The sequence below is a fragment of the Alexandromys fortis genome, unplaced genomic scaffold (assembly GCF_014885135.2).
Source record: "Alexandromys fortis isolate MF-2015 unplaced genomic scaffold, M_Fortis_MF-2015_v1.1 scaffold_13, whole genome shotgun sequence".
NCBI lineage: Eukaryota > Metazoa > Chordata > Mammalia > Rodentia > Cricetidae > Alexandromys > Alexandromys fortis.
In genome coordinates, this window is record NW_026067908.1 from 7,910,594 (window position 1) to 7,930,363 (window position 19,770).

The 19,770-nt window shown below is 43.7% G+C and overlaps 1 protein-coding gene across 5 annotated transcripts in view; it reads right to left on the reverse strand.

Annotated features, from left to right (window-relative positions):
- Dab1 (DAB adaptor protein 1) overlaps positions 1-19,770 on the reverse strand; it is a 1,044,113-nt gene that overhangs the window by 169,170 nt on the left and 855,173 nt on the right. The window lies entirely within an intron of this gene.

Genomic DNA, 19,770 nt, shown 5'->3' on the forward strand with positions numbered 1-19,770 from the left:
AGTTGTTAGTCTAGACATGTTTGCCGAGGTCTCAAGAGCGGTGCTGAGAGCTAAAGCTCTAATGGGCTTTGAAAGAGGGAACAGCAGCTCCATCTCCACTGCCAGGGTGTGGGGTGGCTCAATCTGCAGCACCATACAACACCGGACAAACTCCTTTGCCACTCTGGAGCTCTGTTAAGATGGAAAGCCTCTGACGTTCAGGTGCAGAGAGCTCTTTCCTCTCTCCCTAGCATTTCTCCACACCTCAGCACAGGATCAGATTCCCACACCACCTGCCAGGCTGCCTCTGTGCTCACGGTAGGTAGCTGTGGAGAGTTTCTGGCTCCCTAGGAAACAGTGGGAGACTATGTCCCACCATTGACAGGAAACTTGAATGGCACCCCACCCAATGCTGGCCCCTGCAACTTGACGATTCAGCCAACACAGCACCAGAGGCTGCCGACAGACAGATGGCAGGACAGGGGCTTGTGCTCATACACTGGCCTGTGAAGATGCGTTCTGGAGGAAGGGTAGCATCGCTTGGATTTAAGGTTTTAGGATGATGAATTTACAAACCCCGCCCACAATGGGATGGAACTATGGAGACAGAAATAATGTAAGCTTGGAGTCAGACAGACCTGTATTTGAATGCGTCCTCACTGAGTAATGTTGGGACTACCATATTCTTTGGCTGTTGAATGGCAATAAAGAGGGCCCTGAGAATTTCAGCACAGACTTGATAACTCATGGCTGTTCCCTGAAATAGTCAAAGTAGACAACCCTCATGATGGGCAGTGTGGCTTCAGATTTCCCTTCAAAGACTTAATTATATCAGGTCACATGAGCCAGACTGAGACAATAGTACCTGGTGTACATATTCCCAGATACACAGTTCTAGAAACTGAAATGAACAGCTACAGAAGATAGGTCAGCTCTGAGGACAAGGATGCCTTGTGGTGATAACAGATGTGTAGGTGAAGCCAAATCCATCAAATGTGTGCTTTATATAAGTGCAATTGATATCAATTACTTTCCTACAGAGCTGTTGATTGGAGGTGGGGTTGATTTCCTTTGGTGTTTTGTGGTGCTAAGGATTGTACTCGGGTTCTTCTCAGTGTGGGGGAAGTGGCTGTCCCGCTGGGCTGCACCCAGGCCATGAAGCTTTCGGCAGAAGGCACTTCTGGCATAGTGTATGTTCCTCCCGTGGAAGGGCTGGTTTTACCATCCTCACCCGAGGGCAGCCCCCAGAGCTGGAGATAAAGCTGCAACATCTCTCCTCTCCTAGTGCCTCGTGTAACAGGAGATAACCAGGCAAGGACGTGGAGGCAGGTGGGCGCTTGGCAAGCCAGAGTTTACCAGAGCTTATTGTGTCATTTGATGAAGTGCTGGGCAGGATAATGGGGCGACGTTTTCATTGATGAATAGGCTTCCAGGATTCATGGTCTCGACTCAACACAGACTCTGGACAGTTCTGTTTAACTAAGGAAGTTTTCATCAGTTGAGTTGCAGAATATTTTGCAATGGGGTCAACCAAGCTATAGGCAATGAGGAATTCAGATCACTATAGTCACCAAGACAAAGGCAATTGTTCAGATAAACCAGAAATTGAAAATACTTCCGACTCACAGGCGCCTCCCATTAAGAGAGGAATCAATAAAGCCTGACACAGTCCTTATTGCTCGTGCAACTAGGACTTTACCCTTTATATGGTCTGAAAATTCATTTTCTTTTGTGTCTGAAAGCAGAGGGCAAGCATACGTGATAACAACCGATGAGAGAACAACGGAAGCTGATGTGGATTCACTGAAGGCCGGCGATTTCCTAATCACTTCATGGGCACTGGTTCATTTCGTCCATTCGACAAACCTATTAGACTGCCTGCCTCGTCCTCATTTTAGACTTGAGTATGTGCAAGCACAAAAGTCCCCAGAAGCGATGGAAGGTGCAGGATCAGATGGAACATTTTAGCTATAAACAACAAGCAGCTGTTTCCTCACCTGCCACGGGCGAAAACAATGCCAAGTGTGTTCGTGATTTTTCTTTAAAAAAAAAATGATACTGAAGCCACAACATGAGCTAACACGTAACCCTTGTCTTGCACACAAGGCAATGAAAGCTTTCAAATATTACAGGGCTTGCCTAAGGTCTTGCAGTCAATCAACAGCAGGGCTGCATTCTGGTACTGGATTCAACTATGTCCAAGTCCAAGGGTTGCTGGGAAGAAGACAGCTTACGGCCCCTTTGAAAGCTTCCCTCTTCCCGCCTGGTATTCCTGCATCCCCTTATTCACATGGGATCAAGCCAGGCACAGAAAAGGACAAAACGTTTGTTTAATTTCACTTGTACATTTCAGATCGAGTTATTTTTTAAAACTTGGGGGGATGTAATGTTACTCGTAGGAAATGCTTTGGAAAGCAATAAAGTAGATTAAATTAAAGTATGGTTTGATGGTGATGATTTAGCAAGCTGCAGTGGCGTTAGGAAAAATGAAATAGAAGACCTCTTTGCATATTATCTCCCTAAAGAGCGTCGCCTGAGAAACACTCTTTGCACATAAAATAATGAGAATATATACATATGATAAACATAAACTATAATAAATGAAATTCTGCTTCTTTCATAAACTCCATCTGCCAAACCTACACCAATAAGGTGGAAGGACGTTAAAATATGAGCTGGAAGAAATGAGAGGGAGAATGAGCCACTTCCAGCAGGCTTGGGGGTGAAAAAAAAAACCCAGCCCTCAAACCGAGAGCCCTTATTTCTTGGGTTTGCTCCCCGGGAACTTATGAAATCCCTACCCAGTATGTGGGCAGAGCATGGCAATGCGACAAAGGGACATAGCTGCTCTTAGGACAGTCTCAGTCTATTAGGCACGGCAGGCATGATCCTAAGCAAGAGAACTCGATGTACTGTAAGAAATCCCTTCAATACCTGCCCACAACAGTTAGAAACAGAATCCTCCGTGATCTCTACCTCTTGTGCCCTACCAAAGCCTGCACCCACCTCTGTCCACTCCAATAAACTCCAGAACGTTGGCACCAGCCTTCTTTCAATGCCTCCATTTCTATTCTTGTCCGTCCCCCCTCTTCTGTCTGGAATATCATCAGCAATGCCCCGCTCAACAGGTGTTCCTCCAGCCTGTTCCTGGCAATCAGTTCTTCCTGGCAAAGAATGAATGGGGGTTTCCAGAGGAAAGGGTATTTAGGATGGAATTTGGAGGCAGGAAGGTGGAGATACAGAAGGTAATGGAGCTGATGAAAGGGGAATGGAGAGTCCTATATGGGGCACTGGGGTTAGTGGCTGCTGTGAGAGGCAGTCAAGGCTCTGCCAGCTAAGGTCAGCTGCCTGCATGGGGTTGAAGGCATTGAGGTCACCTCCAGGGCAATGCAGCCTTAAGAACATTCCTGCTTCAATGAAAACATCTTCAGAAACTGCACAAAAGAGAGACTAGAATTTTCCATGTGAGGAAACTGGGTGGAGATGGGAGAGACTTGTCCCTGGTTATACATAGTGAGGACCGGTGCCTTGTTCTAAAACCACGATAACACGTTAGTACATATCTGCACTGCCAACGGTCAGCATGACAGTAGTATCACCTTGATGAAAAGACATCTCCTACGTAAAATGAGACCATCCTGCAGAACCTAATGTCATTTGCTAAAATAAAATTGCAATTTCAAACATTTTTAAAAGATTAGTGATTATATGTATGCCTTTCAACACCCACTCAGGGACTTCAGGAAAGGGCAGGGAGAAAAAAAGTGTCTCTGCTAGAGACATAGGCCACAGAGAAGCTGCTGGAGGGGTGAGTGAACATCTGGAGGCAAACGGTGAGCAATCACCTGTATTTAAAGAACTAAATGAGAAGCAACAGCTGGCTTCACTCCTGAAGGCTTAGCGGCCACTAATGGAGACACACACTTACCGAGAAATATGTCACTTTGGGGGAAAATGCAAGCCGTGGTCATGACAACCGAGGAAAGACGAGGACTGTGGGCTATGTATCCATGGGTCATTTCTAAGTCTCCTGGCAGGGGAACAGCCATGACTATAGAGAAGTCATGGATCACTGACAGGGCAACTGCAGACATCCAGGGGATAAAAGTGTTGTTGCCAAAGAGGCAGCAGGAGTAAGAAAAGGGAGGGTGGAGTGGGAGGCAGAAGTTGGTGGCCAATTGTAGCTCCGTGACCACCTCTGTGACCTTGAGTCAATCATTCTTAGCTTGCTAAGCTTCCTTGTCTGTCAAGAGGAAAGGAGTCAAAGCCTACTTGAAGGTTTCATAAGAAATAAGTGCCAGAATGCACAGGACAGCCTTGTAGCAAATGTCTTTATGGAAGCAGCCAAGAGAGCTTGGGTCCAAATCTCAGTGTGCAACGATGGGGGCCGGGCACCGTTATTCCATGTATTCTTGGTCCAGCTTAAATAATACTTTTCTGGGGAGGATTGCTCTCTGGGCCAGGCCACTATGTCTATCAGCACATCCTCTATGTTCTGATAAAGCTTCCTATGTGTCAGAGTTCAGATATCACCCCCCCCTTTTGTACACTTTCTTGGCATTCTTTTCAGTTTTTAGGCTGAACACACACACACTACAGGCTAGGATCTACATGCGAGACAAAACGTGGTTTTTGTCATTCTTAGTTTGCGTTTCCTTAATAATTAAGGTAATACTTATTATTAGACCTTCCAGATGCATTCATTTTCCCACAAATTCCACTTTTCCGTACAGCTGAATAAAATGTCTTTATGTGCACAGAGTGCATTCCATTATCTGGTCACCTGTTTATAGTCTCCTAGGCAAGAGCCATCTCCTCGCTATTGTCAATAACACAGAAACAAACATGGACTTCTAAGTATGTTAGTGGTAAGTACCAATAAGAGCCAATTAACAGGAAACTCCCAGCCAGAGAATAGAATCCCTGGCCTAGGTAAAGACCTAACATTCCAGTTATGCTGGGTCAAATGCCTGGCCAAGGGACCACCTCTAGAAAAGTGGATTCATCCAAAGCTAAGTTAAAGACACAGGTGGAATTATTACTCCTTTAATGAGATACTGTATTTTTCCTTCCCAGAATCCCTAGCCTGTAGCACAATCTCTATAAGCCTCTATGGGATTGCTGTGAGGTTTGTTGTCTCTGTTTATCCTTCTAAGATGCAACTTTCCCTTTTTCTTTTTCTTTTTCTTTCTCTTTCTCTTTCTTCCAGGTGCTGCCCCAAGTATAATTTGTTAATATTTTGAGCTTCCTTATTTTTTATCTATGGCAGCTCCCAACACACACACACACACACACACACACACACTCTCTCTCTCTCTCTCTCTCTCTCTCTCTCTCTCTCTCTCTCTCTCTCACACACACACACACACTTTCTTACACACACACACTTTCTCACACTCACATGCACAAACACTTTCTCGCACACTCACATATATACACACATGTGCACACATGTACATGCGCACACATACACGTAAATGGAGACTTCACTTTTGTTTTCCAGCCAAACAGACCCAAATAATCACACAAAATTATATTAATTACAACACTGTTTGGTCAACTGCTCATCCATATTCCTAGCTAGCTCTTACATCTTAAATTAACCCATTTCTATTCATCTGTGTATAGCCACAAGGCTGCGGTTCAATGGGTAAGGTTCTGGAGTCTTTCTCCTTAGACAGCTACATGGCATCTCCCTGACTCTGCCTACTTTATCTATATATCCCTATTTGGATTTCCCGCCTGATTTTATTCTGCTAAGCCACTGGCCAAAACAGCTTTATTCATCAACCAATAAAAGCAACACATATACAGAAGGACACACACACACACACACACACACAGCTGCTTGCTGCCACAGGGAAGACTTCCATGTTGGCCAAGCAAACAGAGCAGCTTCATTCATCCTTCCCTCCGCTCTCCTCTTTTGCACAACTGTGGAAGTTTAAAGTTTGCCTGACCTGAGGTTTTCTTTTGGATTCTGATAAATTGTCCTAGTACTTACACGTACTTACATTTAGATCTGATCTTAAATTCTTTTATGAACAAGATTAAGAACCCCAAGAGGGGACCTCAGTTTCCCCAGTATCAGTACGATATGGAGTCCCTTAAGTATTGGCCCAGGGATAGTATAGAGGGTGTCAGAGGAGAGGATTCATGGGACACAAAAGAGGAAAAGAGAGGGCGATTTACAAGTAGGAATTAGAAATAACAGGACTGGGAAGATATGAGTAGTAAAGAGAATCTACCAAACCATACATTGTTGGGAAATTACATAGTGATATCTAATACCTTATATGAAAATTTAAAAAATTCTATCAAAACTGTCCTCACAGTGGATTTAGCAAGAATAAAAGAGACATCACCAACCCACAAAGCATTTTCCATACCACAGAGCACAGCATGTTCTCCCAGAAACTTAGAATTATGACCATGTATTACCCTGCTGCCCCATGTCCTCCATTAAAACAATCTAGGGGAACAGGTACCCGTCCTGTGTCCATCACTGGATCCTCGGGGTCCAACACAGAGTTTGAACCCTGGGCAGTGCTAAGCGGGTTATGCTATCAAAGTCTAGATGAATGAGGAGTGGATGCAAGCCAGAGGTTTGCGGTTCCAGAGCATCTTTTAAAAGAGATAAGAGAAGGAAAGGAAGAGAGTGAAGTTGCAACTGTAAGATGCTCCGGTAACCCAGGCGCTCTGAAGATTCCCTTCATCCTCTGGTGTGCGGCACACACATCTCTCTGCCAGGCAGTAGTATTTCAGAACAAATCACAAGATGACAATTATCCCCTCCGATATTCCTATAAATAGTTTTAGGCAGACCTCCATCCCATCCTTGTTTCATTACTAGGTTTCTGGGTTGAATTTGAAAGGCAGATATTTTCCTTTTTGAGCTTTGGCAAATTGGAGGCTAGAGTTGGCTTATAGACGGTGCTTGCAGGTGCAAAAAAAAAAAATACAGTTTGCATGCATTGAAATTACAAGGGGGGGTCAGAATGAATTCTTTGAAAATGCCCTCTTACATCTTTTTAATTTTACTGAATTTTTGATGAGCACAGATTTTGTTGGTCTGCTGCCCATTTTAATAGCAAGCTGGAATTTGGCTGTTCCATTGGGGGAACCCATTGAAATGCAAAGAGAGGCCAGGTCTATAACTAGGGTCCCTTTACCTGCATTCACTCTGGGAGAAGAGAAAAAAAATGCCAAGTGTAATTAACCATTAAATTACGGGCTGGATTTAGACCGAGAATGAGAGGTGGCGTCAGCATACTGAAATACTAATTCTACACTATCGGCTAAGGGGTAAAACGGTGGAGTACCTGGACCCTTCATCTGCATGAGCACTTTACAATTTAGAAAAGCATTTTTGCATCCACCCATTATTTCATTTCAGCCTCACTGGAGCCCTGTGATTAAGTCATCACACTGGTACCAATTAGCTTTAATTGTACAAATTAGATCACGCAACGTCCAGACTTTCCAAAGTTCAGAGAGATCTTGTTGCCTGCTGCATGGTATCTAAAATCAAGGCCCACCCTCTCTTGATTCAGCCCACCTTCACAGCCATGTCTTCTGCCTTTATCTCATCTCTAGAGATGAAGGTAAGCGAAATAAACCAAGAATAAAACGATTACTGAGGTCCTTGAGTCACCCCCATTTGCTATCTAACAATTCCTATGTGACTTCTTGGTGGCAGTACTATAAGATTTGTGACCTCTGAACTGAGCTGCATGTCTCTGTTCGAACCCAAGACTTACAGGAGCTTTAGACTTCAGTATCCCTGCTGGAGGGACATTATGTATCCCATGCTGCTCTTGGAGCACTGTTCTGGACAGGAAGACAGACCTTACTATACGCTGCTTGATTTCTTCCCTGAGCTGAAGCAAGGCTGAAGGATACGCTCTCAAATAGAGCAGCATGGAGACTGACTTAGTTCAGTACCTTAGGCAGGTCGGAAACTCAAAACGACCTAAAAGTGATTAACTAGCTGTTTGTCTGAAGCAGCAATGTATGATCAGAGAACATCAGGACATGTCACCCTAGGCAGACCCCAGCGAACGTCTGCAGATCTCAGTCTCCTGGGAACACAGAATCATATTGTCCTGGAAACCAGCTTGACGCTGACCTTGGCTGGTGTAGCATGGGAGCTCTCCTTTCGGATCTGAAACCTTCATGGGAAAGACACAGGCTTAGTCTTACCTGAGGTTATTACTGACCTGTCCACTTCATGGACAGCATGCTCTGAGATGTCTCCTCAGATCACTAAGCCTCAGTTTCCACACACACACACACACACACACACACACACACACACACGTACACACACATTGAAGGGAGTATAACAAAAGCTTTACTGGAATTGTATTAATATATATATATATCCTATGTATGTAAAATATTTCATATGACCATCCCTAAATTATTTATCATAGCTGATACAATGTAAAATGATAAATAAATGCTTATTATTATTGTTTATGGAATAATGACAAAAGATAGTTGGTGCACACGCAATACAGATGCAATTGTTTATTCAAGTTATTTCCCATTCTCAGTTGGCTGCACAAGGATGCTGAAGCAGGGTTGACCCCAGTCTTTCCCTCACTGTGACCAGAGAGGTAAGCCTGGGAAACTAAACATGGTAGCTCTTACTTCATTATGATACAAAGAAGAATGTTACTTTTAAAGAGCTTTCAACTGGGAACTAAAAGGGAGTTAGCATAATTTTTGCTATGAGCTTCCTACCTTTGGAATAGAAGATTGTTTTGTGGGAAATTAGTGCCATCCCCATTTGAAGGCGTTAATGGAATGGCTACAAAAGCACTCCTTTCTGAAGACACAGGACCCTCGTCCTCCCTCTGCCTCAGGAGTATAAACGGGAGCCCATCTGTACTCAAAACACAACTCCAGACCAGTGAGCTCTGTAAGCCAGAACTCCCCAGGAAATATGGTTTCCTGCGTGTCTTCCTTGTGGTAAGTAGCTAATTCGGTCTTTGTCACTCATTCTTTCTCTTATACACCTGGCACCAGGAATTCCCAACCAAGCATGTGTCATGCCAGATGCCAAACTCAGAATGGTGAATACACAGTTTCTGCTATCTGGGATATTAACTATAGACCAAGAAGAGGATGGCTCAGATGAGTCCTCCCTAAACAATTCCAAAAGGAAGATACAAGACAGCAGAGTTACCAAGAAAGAGAAGCATAGCTTTACTAAAATGCAGGCTACGACTTTACTACAAGTCAGACTCTTAGTAGTTCAATCAACTACTGTGCACCAGAGGCTTCCCAAGAAACAAGCAAGCGTGGATCGTCTCATGAAGACCAGGGCTCAAAACAGGCCAAATTCCTTGCCCAAGGTCACACAAACTTAGGTAGCCAATCCAATGCCATCTGATCTTAGGAAGAGCTTCTACAGGAAGCTCTTTTGCTATGGTTCACCTCTCTAGCACACTGCGTAACGAATCTAATTTCATTAATGTGTACAACATCTTCAAGTACATTCACACAGTACAGACCAAATGACTGCCACAAAAGAGAAATTAGTGCATGTACGTTAAAATACCACAGGCCTTTATTGGCTCTTTTTCTCTCTCTCTTTTTAATGCTCTCTCCAGCACCAATTCACTTTATTCTTTCCAGTGAGCATTTATCCAATTTAGAGTCAATGAAAAATAATGTTTATTTTTCAATAAGTTTACATTAAGCACTGCAGAAGTGCTTCTGTGCTATTTAGTGCTGTCTGTGATGGTGCAGGGACCGCATTTGAATATGCCTGTAATTGAAGTCCAAAGGGGTTAGTACGAAGTTGACTTTGTTCTGTAATTTAAGTAACTAAGAGCAAGTTGGAAAGACTTTCAGGTAGCCAAGGGGGAGACAGGGAAGGAAAGTGAGAGAGCAAGATAAATAGAAAGGAATGCTTAGGGAAGGAAACTAGTAATGGTAAAGCCACATGAGGTGATCTTCCATTGCCACCTCCTCTGCAGCCTGGGGATGCAATGGTATTTCCACGTGCTAGACATTACAGGCTCTATGCCCAGTGCCGCCAGAGCCAAGCTCACTACCTCACTGGGAAGGCATGGAACATGGTAATGGATAATTCAGAAAGGAGAGAGGGCCATCAATACTTAGGGCTTGATTTGTACCTTTCCTTTATATTTTAGTCAGAATGAGTATCACGTGTCTCCTTTTTCCTCCTATTTATTGAGCCCAACTGAACAAATCAACATTGTTTTATAGCAGACTTTGAAAGTCAAGTGTAAGACCAATAATCCTTTTCATTTTTCAGCTGGCCAATGCCCAGAACCAGAAACAATTGCAGGGAGTGTTATCTAGAGGCAAGGAAATGAATACAAAGTAAATAGAGGTTTGAAGCCATGAAGACAAGGGTCCTTGTAGTCCTGTAGCCATTTAGAGTCTTACACATTAAGATAAAGACAGGGATGCTGTAGCAAGCATCATGTTGTGTATAAGAAGCATGGCTCAGAATGTCATTTACGTGATGGATGACAATTTCTATCAAGAGGAATGATCTGCTCTAGACATCATGGAAGTATTGATGAGGTCCTGGGTTTCACCCAAAGGAGGAACAGAAACTAATTCATCTGTCCATTTGCGAAATTAATATGAAGTTTAAATACTTGATTTCTTCCCAAACAGAGCTTAAACTCTGACAAGGGTTATACAGTTATACCTTAAAGGGCTCAATTAGTAAGTACTAAACTTACTAATTAGTAAGACACAGTACCAAACACATCAGTGAATGATTTGCCAAGTCACAAGAAAATACACAAACTGAGATGACCTAAAAGCCCTAAAGCGGGCTCTGAAAGGAGCATCCAGGGTAACCACTCTGCTTGCAAAGGCAGAGAACACTTCCTGAAAGTGGGAAAGGAGTACAGGCATGGAGGAGAACCCACAAAGAGGGTATCATTAGCCACAAGCCAGGTAACGCTGCCAACAGCATAAAGCAGCCCCCTTAGAATGTTCACAGCCGAAGATGAGGGAGCTGGAATGTTTCCATTGGTTGATTCTGAAGAGTCATAGAATAAGTGCTGCCCCCCCCAACATCCACCCGTCCTGAATGTTCAACCTGTAACTTCAGCAGCTGAACCGCATCTCCATGTAGGAAGCACCAGGTTCAAGTGTGCAGTGGGGTCTGAACACATTCTTCCCACCCTAAGTCCATTTCTCTCTACAGATCCCATGGATCAGTCAGTTTTCTTTCGGACACACCCGAGCTTGGCTTTTGCCATCAGCACCTCAGGCACCCCCCTCCGACTCAGCATATATTTCACCTCTTGGCAAAACACACTGAGAATTACCTGGCACACATTATTCCATTAGCGTGTGTTGTTATGACATGTAGATGGGGGAGGGGATGTTGGGGTGAGCCAACGTGTAGCCACGGTTCTCCACTCCATCTGTGAACTGTGGAGTATGTGATGAGGAAGAACCTACAGATCCAAAACAGCGGATCACCATGACACGTGACAACAACAGGATATCCGGGAGGTGCCCCAGCGAGAGCCCAGTATCAGAGGTGTGGTAGAAACCAGAGGCCTTAAGCCAGACCTAAGACTCCTGAATGCACACTTGCAAGTAAAGATGCAAGGACTAAAGGGTAAACTGTGTGACTCAAACAGCCACACTACAGCTTCCACAAGATTTGTCTTTTCTCTTCCTTCCTTCCTTCCTTCCTTCCTTCCTTCCTTCCTTCTTTCCTTCCTTCCTTCCTTCCTTCTTTCTTTCCCTCCTTCCTTCCTTCCCTCCTTCCTTCTTTCTCTCTTTCTGTCTCTCTCCCTCTCTCCCTTCTTCCCTTCCTTCCTTCCTTTCTCCCTCCCTCCCTCTCTCCCCTCCCCTCTCTCTTCTTTCCTTCCTTCCTTTTTATGTTATTATTGTTGTCTATTTGCTTTTGCTGTTTGGTTTGGTTTCTAGTTTTTCTTTGAAACTTGGTTTTCTTTTGGAGGGAGGTTACAAGAGAAGAGGGGAACAGACGCAAGGGGACGGGGAGATAATCAGGACGGGAATGCACGATGTGAAATCCACAAAGAATTGGTAAAAGTTAAAAGAAAAAAAAAAGTCTCGGAGTCAATTTTTACTCTAGTTCTTTTGAGCCAGATGGGATGGCAAATGATTACATTGTGACTTTTTCCTAGTTCTTATGTTAGTTCTATTGATTAAACGCCATACCCATTTTATAGATGAGGAGACTTGATTCCTAGAGAAATTAACAACTAAGAATAAGGCAATACTGAAATTTAGTATACCGTTTGGCATTAAATCTGTCCTTTCCAACCCAACACTGTCAATGAGAAACCTTGAATATCAGGGCAGGTGCTCTCAGCCAGGCCACAAGACACTCAGAAGTCCCTGTAGGTTTGGAGACAAATGCTGGGGTGAGTCACACGTGTCCCTGAGGATACAATCCCACTGCTGCTTTTCCCTGAGTGGGTGAGCATCCGCTGGCCTTGCCCTTCCAAAGTTCCCTTTCTATGCTCCACAGTTGCCACACAGGGAATGGCAGGGGCTTCCTGAGCAGACCAGGTGATGACTACGAGGGAAAGCCAGAACGCCCTGAGGGGTGCAGAATGCTCAAGGTGGGAGCTATGAGGGATGGTGACTCAGCAAGGAGCTGACACCGCTGTGCTTGTGTCTCAGGCTCCGGTTCTCACTCACTCTCCCAGCATTTATGGAACACTACGATGATTGCAGCAAAACGTGATAAGCCTGAACCATATGCTTTACATACATCGCCTTTCCTGCTGAAGAAAACATGCTCTCTTTCTGCCGCAAAGACCGTTGAACGAAGTGGACAAGTGGGCATGTCGTGCCGCAGACTGCATCTTCACAGGAGTGAAAGCTTTCCCTGAAACCCCCACTCCCCATTGGCTGCAGCGTGCCTGTTGCTGTCTATGATGCCCTTTGCCTAATCACAGGGAAAGACGGATGCCTGGCGGCCAGCTTCAATTCTACTCCACACCTTTGTTTTCCAAGCTCACAGGACCACCCTGGAATATAACTCACATCTCCTGTCACTGAGCTGAAAAGATTTGACAGCTAACATTTTGCTGCTTTATATGACCTTAATCTGTTCTTGAACTTTGTCTACTATTACTGGATAAACAGTAACTGCGAAGTGGGAGCAACCAGTGTGTGGAATGCCAAGTTCAAGGTACCAGGGGCCTTTTACTTTTGTTTAATTCGACAGTGATAGTTCCTCCTCGCTGGTCCCAAGACCTGAATCTTTGCCTTCTGCTCGCTCACGGCAGGCACCCTCTCAAGCTATCTGGTCTATTCCCATGGGAACACAACGGCAGTTTTTAGGGAAACATTTATAGGACTAGGAAATATGCTGCTTAGACTGAACTAAAGAGACCTGATTGAAATTTCAGCTCAGCTTCTTACACACAGCATGACCTTGGCCACACGACTTTGTCTTCTTAAGCCTTAGTTCCCTCACTAATACAATCGAGATAATAATGCTTAACTTCTGAGATTATTATAAGGACTAAATGGAAAAGTGGTGGTGGGGTGTCTGAAATATTGCTTAAAACCTTGACCCGTGGAAACTGCTCTCATTAACAATGACATTAATATTAATAAGTGTTGTGCTGCCAAAGTTGTCATTATTGGCTGATTTCAAGCTATAAAATTTCCATTAATATTTTTGAGACTAATAGTGCTATGGTGTTCCAGCATAACCAAAACATTCTTGAGAGATCATACGATAGGACAGCCATTTAAATTCTTGAAAGTAAATCATTCTTCTGAATAAAAATAAACTCGAAACACCGAAAAAAACATGTTCGCCTGTGGCCTGCAGGTGGAGGCTGCAGGAGGAACTCACTCGTATCTCTTGTGGGGACATGGACAGAGGTTTTCTAGTAAGTGTTCTAAGAATTCTGTGTCTCCTACAAGGCTGGCCAAGACTCACTGGTGACATACCAAAAGCCTCATTTGTCAACTTGCTATCTTGCAAAATAATGAGTATTGGGGGGAATGGTTTAAGAAAATATACTTAAACCCATCAGGGCAAAAAAACTCATCTCAAACCAATCGGCTTGTTGTTAAATTTGATGAAAAAAAAAAGTCAGATGGACTCAACCAAATTCATTTGGCTTCAAAAGAGGAAAGGATTGAGGGTGGGAGAGAGGGAGCAAACACATGATAATACTGTGGGTACCGTAAGGCTAATTGCCAATAAGATAAAATTAAAAGATAAGGCCAATCAACAGCTTTCTCTGGCCTATACATGCATATGAATACATGAATATATAAATGATATATTTTAATACCGGACCATTAAAGTAGAAACTATCAGTCTTCATCTTGCCAATTTCATAATATCAGATCTTCCATTCTCCTCTGGTATTGATAAGAATGAGCAAAACTGGGGATTTTACACCTGGGTGCACTTCGCTTTGTTTCTTTTCAGTGACAGAATTCAATATGACACAGCGCAGCATGACAGCATCAGGCTGGGACTGTCACCTTAGGGGCTTATACATCTTTAAAATTCTCACAAAAGTGAAATTGACTGACAGCGAAGCAAAATGATGCTTTTAACTTGAGCTGGAAGATCAGAAAAGTCAATGAAAACCCTCAGAGTTCACTTAGGCTGCGTAGTGAGTAAGATCTGGGAGGAAAAGAGCTCTGGCCTCTCTGGTACTCAGCTCTGCTGTCTGGTAGGACTCGATGGATAAGTGTGAAGGGTAGCTCTACACACAGGCTACGGTGCTAAGTAGTGTGACTTCCATGGCACTATTTAACACAGGCAGTTCTCCCCCTTCTTGTTGCATTTGAGGTATAACATGGCATACATGGGAAAGGACGTGACTGGAGGAGGAAAAACCTTCAAATCCCAGTTTGCTCTTTATGGATAACTAAGCCAAGAGATATCACTTAACCATTGGCATCTCCATTTCGGCACTTGCAAAGTAGGGTTATGGAAATGCACCTAATTGTTATAAAAATATTAAAGCAAAACTTATGTGTGAAAACTAAGTTTCAAAGAGCTATCCAAGCTAAGATCTTACCGTGTCTCTATGTGTTTGGGTTTTCCTTGTGAGCATGACTTAGTGATGGGTCCTCTGAGCAGACTAGAGACTCATATATAACGTAACGAGAAAGGCAAGAATGATTTGGTCCTAGATAGCCAGCCTCTTAAAGTCTGCATGGCAACATCCTACATCCCATCACAAAACTGTGGAGAGTCACCCAGCACATCTCTCTATTTTACAAAGGACTAGATACCCAGTCAGGTATACCAAACAACTCAAGACTCAACTACAGTTGGGAGTTGGATCATCATAGCAACAACTGTGATATGAAGGCTAATGTGCAATTACTGATAATATCTGTGTGTACACTTACATTATTTACAAGGCATATTTACATATCCTGATTCATTCATTTTGAAAACATCTGAGATAGGTAAGATATTATTATCATACCTATTCTCACTATAGAAAATAAAGGGAATCCAGGACCCAAAAAGGTTAAGAGGCTAGTCAGCGGGAGAGTTTGGACCCAAGGATGGATTTGATCCCAATCTCAAAAGGCTTCTGCTATCCTGTACTGACCTTTAAGGCACTGTGAATCATGCCTGAAAGGCTCTGGGAAGGGAGTCTCTTTTATACTGTAAAGATTTGTCACTAAGTGTATTAGTTTAATAAAATGCTGATTGGCCAGTTGTCAGGCATGAAGTATAGTCAGGGTAACCAGACTAAGAGAATTCTGGGAAGACGAAAGGCAGAGAGTCACTCATCAGTCAGATTCAGAAGAAGCATGATGAGAATGCCTCACTTATAAAAGGTACAAACCGTGTGACTAAACACAGATAAGAATTATGGGTTAATTTAAGTTGTAAGAGCTAGTTAGTAATAAGTCTGAGCAACTGGCCAAACAGTTTATAACTAATATAAGCCTCTGTGTGTTTCTTTGGGACTAAATGGCTGCAGGACAAGGTGGGATAGAAACTTCCATTTATAAAGCATTTGCCTATAAAAATCAAAATAAAATTATTAATGAAATATTTCACCATCTTTTTAGGTACTAAGGCATTAATTATAAACATATAGTACAACTCTATAGCATATGCTAGTGTTCCAAAGTCATGTGTGATAAGAGGTTACCATATTGGTTTATGTAATGGATGTGTAGGCATTGGAATAAACAGTGCACTGCCCAAACCTTTCCACGCCCAAAAGAAGGAGCCAGAAAAGACTCTCCCCGGAGCTCACCTGAATCTACAGTCATACCAAACATAGTCCACCTAGAATCCTAAGTAAGCTTTCCATCCCAATCATGCCTTCCTTTTTCTACCCCCATTTTCTCTTCATGGGTGAAGAATTGGGAAGGCAGCAGAAAGTACTGGGTCGGCACAAGAAAACTGAGGTCTAGCCATAATACAGTCAAGAAACATCATTCAAAACCTGCAGCTCTGTCTACAAAATCAGGTAGTTCTGCTAACCCAGGGACCTACCAATATTTTACCATTTCCATTTCCCTTCGTCTGTCTGTTCTCTTTGCCCCATCTCTCTCTCCTGCCACTCTCTTCCCAGTGTGGCCCTCATCCTTTGTCAACTCCCATCAGTCACAGAACCCGCACTTGGCATGTCCTGTGCTAGGTACTGGAGTCTTCAAGATGAGCCTCACTTGTCCACTTCTCTCTGTGCTAGCAGTGTACTAGAGAAATGGGAATACAGAAGGGTAACTTCAAAGTAGAAAGGTCTGCTCATGGAACACACTGCACAGCCCCTTTTGCTTCTACCACAAACACCAACGCCAGGGTAACTTATCAAAGCCAGAAAGCTCTCTTTTCATTATTCAGGAATCTGCAAGTTTAAGATCAAGGCAGCAGCATCTGACCTGGTAAGAAAACCTTCTTGCTGTGTCCCGACATGGCAAAACACAGAAGGACAAACTAGACAAAGGCTACATGAAGCCTCTTTTAAAAAGGACTGATATTGTTACTTATAGGAGGAGCCTTCATATCTCTATCCTTGTAAAGGTCATTTGCTTTGTACTCTCGTACTGAACACTGCTGAGGTTTGGTGGGGGATATTCAAACCATTGCAATGCAAAGTCATGGGTAGAGGGGACCATGAACAGCTTCCAAGAGGATGGGTCCTGCCTCTGGCATTGCAGTTACTAAATCAGTTTCTTTTCCCATTTTTTCCTTTGTTTGGTTTTGCCAGGATAAACAAGTCATACAGTATGGGTCTCTCACATCAGACTTGAAACTTTCATGGCTTAAATTGCTTAGGAAGGAGGGGGCATTGCTTCTATTTCAGATCCCCAAAGCCAAACAAAGCACAGTGCAAACTGCTGGAGAATTCATTAGATTTGAGCCAGGAGAGATGCCGACTCCCCACTCGGAGAGTAAGCAAAGGGCCCTCTGAGTATCACTGACATCAGAGACTGGCAACACTCTTCTCCTCCCTCAGTGGGAGCAGAAGCCTGGGATGCTGTAGGTGGGGTTGCATGCAGAGCTGGGATCCTGTAGCTCCCCACTATGTCCTGAATGTGCACTGTTCACTGGATGTGAGAACACCGGTGAGAGCAATGCTCTCTGAGTCGGATGGAGAGGAAAGGCAGCCGGGGGAGATGTGTAAGTGGAAGCGCGTTTTTAATAAAAGCAACATTTGTTCCCCACAAAGACTTGCTAGAACAAACCAACTGCTTCTGTGATTTAAGACAGCCCGGAATGGAATGAATGATAGGAACACGTGCCACCCAAGGGTGCCAGCGTTTGCCTTGATGGCTCCCTCGGAACCTCCTGTACTTCCAACTATGTCTGTTACTAGTTTCCTGAAACCAGAAACTTTCTGAGCACATATTCTTTGAGATGTGAAAAACTGTCTTTGTGTTGGCCTATGAATCTTTCGTTAAAGCACTCTTTATAGAAATCTACCAAATCCCCATTAATCCAGTGTCTAGTCAGCTCTGACGATCTCTAATAATGATTCTGTAACCTTTCTCAGAAGGTCATCCGACTTCTAATGGAAACACAGTGATCGCTCAAAGTAAAAAATTGCCTCCTCCCATGTCCCTGCCCCTCCCCAGCAGGCCTGGCACGGGGTTTCCTATCTGCTCTTTCTTTCACATATATTCTGGCTGGTACCGCAGTGGGCTCTGCCTTTCAGAAAATGCCCTTTTAAGACAAGGACAAGGTCATTACACAGCTCTGTGCGAAAGGAATACAAGGGGGAACTTCTCTAGTTTATGGCCAACTTATCACAAAGGCTGAGGGGAGATCCCGCCCGGGTGTGCGGAGAAAGCTGAAGTCACTGGAGCTTCAGGTGAGCATGAGGCATAGGGAGGCAGGGAGCAAGTGCCAAGATACATTTAGTTCAGGAACCAATGCCCTTGATTCCGCACACACTCCCAGCATTGTCTTTCATGGGTGTGGATGACGACTTCACGCTACTGCTAGGAGCATGAATGAGAACCATGCAAAACCTGGTGTGCCGGTGTGGGTTTTTATACCTCAGTCTGTCATCCATGTGGCCTCAGAAGTTACTGACCCATTTTCATCCCTGTCGACTCCCCAGACCTTCCCCTCTATCCAGCTGAGGTGATCCCTGTTCATAGGGTTGCTACAAAGACCGAGCGAATGCAAGGCCTCTGGACGGGTGCCTAGGGCCCGCCAGGCAGTTAGGAAGAGCGACACCTCCATGAAATGGTGACAAATCTAATTCAAATCACTACCACTTAGGCTGTCACCGCCAATATTTTCAAATAGGTCATCAACTGTTACCGTCACTTCTTTTAAAAGGACAGAAGTATTTCAGCACAAAAAAAAAAAAATAGAAAATTTTATCAGAATAAAAGGTCTTTCCGTTCAGTCAGTATGGCTTTAAGAGATTTCTGCATGCAATATTGTTTTCATTGCCGTCTCTTCAGATTATAGCAGGTGAGGTTAGGCACATCGGTGCTTTCAAAACCTCTTCCTCTATATTCCTTCTTGAATACCTTCTAGTACAGACTCATCCTAATATAAGGCACCGAGGGAAATCTTTGATTTCCCTTCCCCTGCCAGGCTGGCAGAAGCTGTGAGATACTTTTAGTTAACAGAATCTGGCAAAATGATGGTGGTGGTGGTGGAATGGTCACTACCCAGATAGCCTAATTTATATGAACTGGAGTAACGGATTCAGGCCTTGAGGAACTGTGAGGAGACCATGTGGCAGAGGACTCTATGAACCTCTAAATGCTGAGCGCAATCCTTGGATAATAGGAAGAAAATAGTCCTGTAATTATAAAAAACTAAATTCTACCAACAACCAGGGAGGCAGGGAGCAAGTGCCAAGATACATTCAGTTCAGGAACTAACCAGGTGATCTTTGAAGAAAAATACAAACTTTTGGAGAAAAAAAAAAAAAACATTCTCAGAATGTAGGAAAAGTTACAGAGGACCCTGCCACGCTGACTCAGAGTCCTGACCCATGAGACTCACGAGATAATAATTGTGTGTTTCTTTTAGTCCCTAAGTTCACAATGGTTTGTTTTATGGCAGTAACTAATTGATATAGCATGCTGAATACTCCTTGAAGGAAGGTCTCATAGGGCTTGTGGCTGTTGTTACTTTCTGCTGAATTGGTTCGGCCTGGACTTAAGGCTATTGCTTTAGTTTTACTGTGTGTTAGGCCCCAGAAACTCTGGAAAATACTTTTTTGGAGTTTTATGTGTTCAAGGGACTTTGACATATTACAAGAACCTCAAGGTGCTGCTGGAGACTGATGTTTACGTTACAACCCTTTTGGGAAGTAAAAAGGCTCTTTT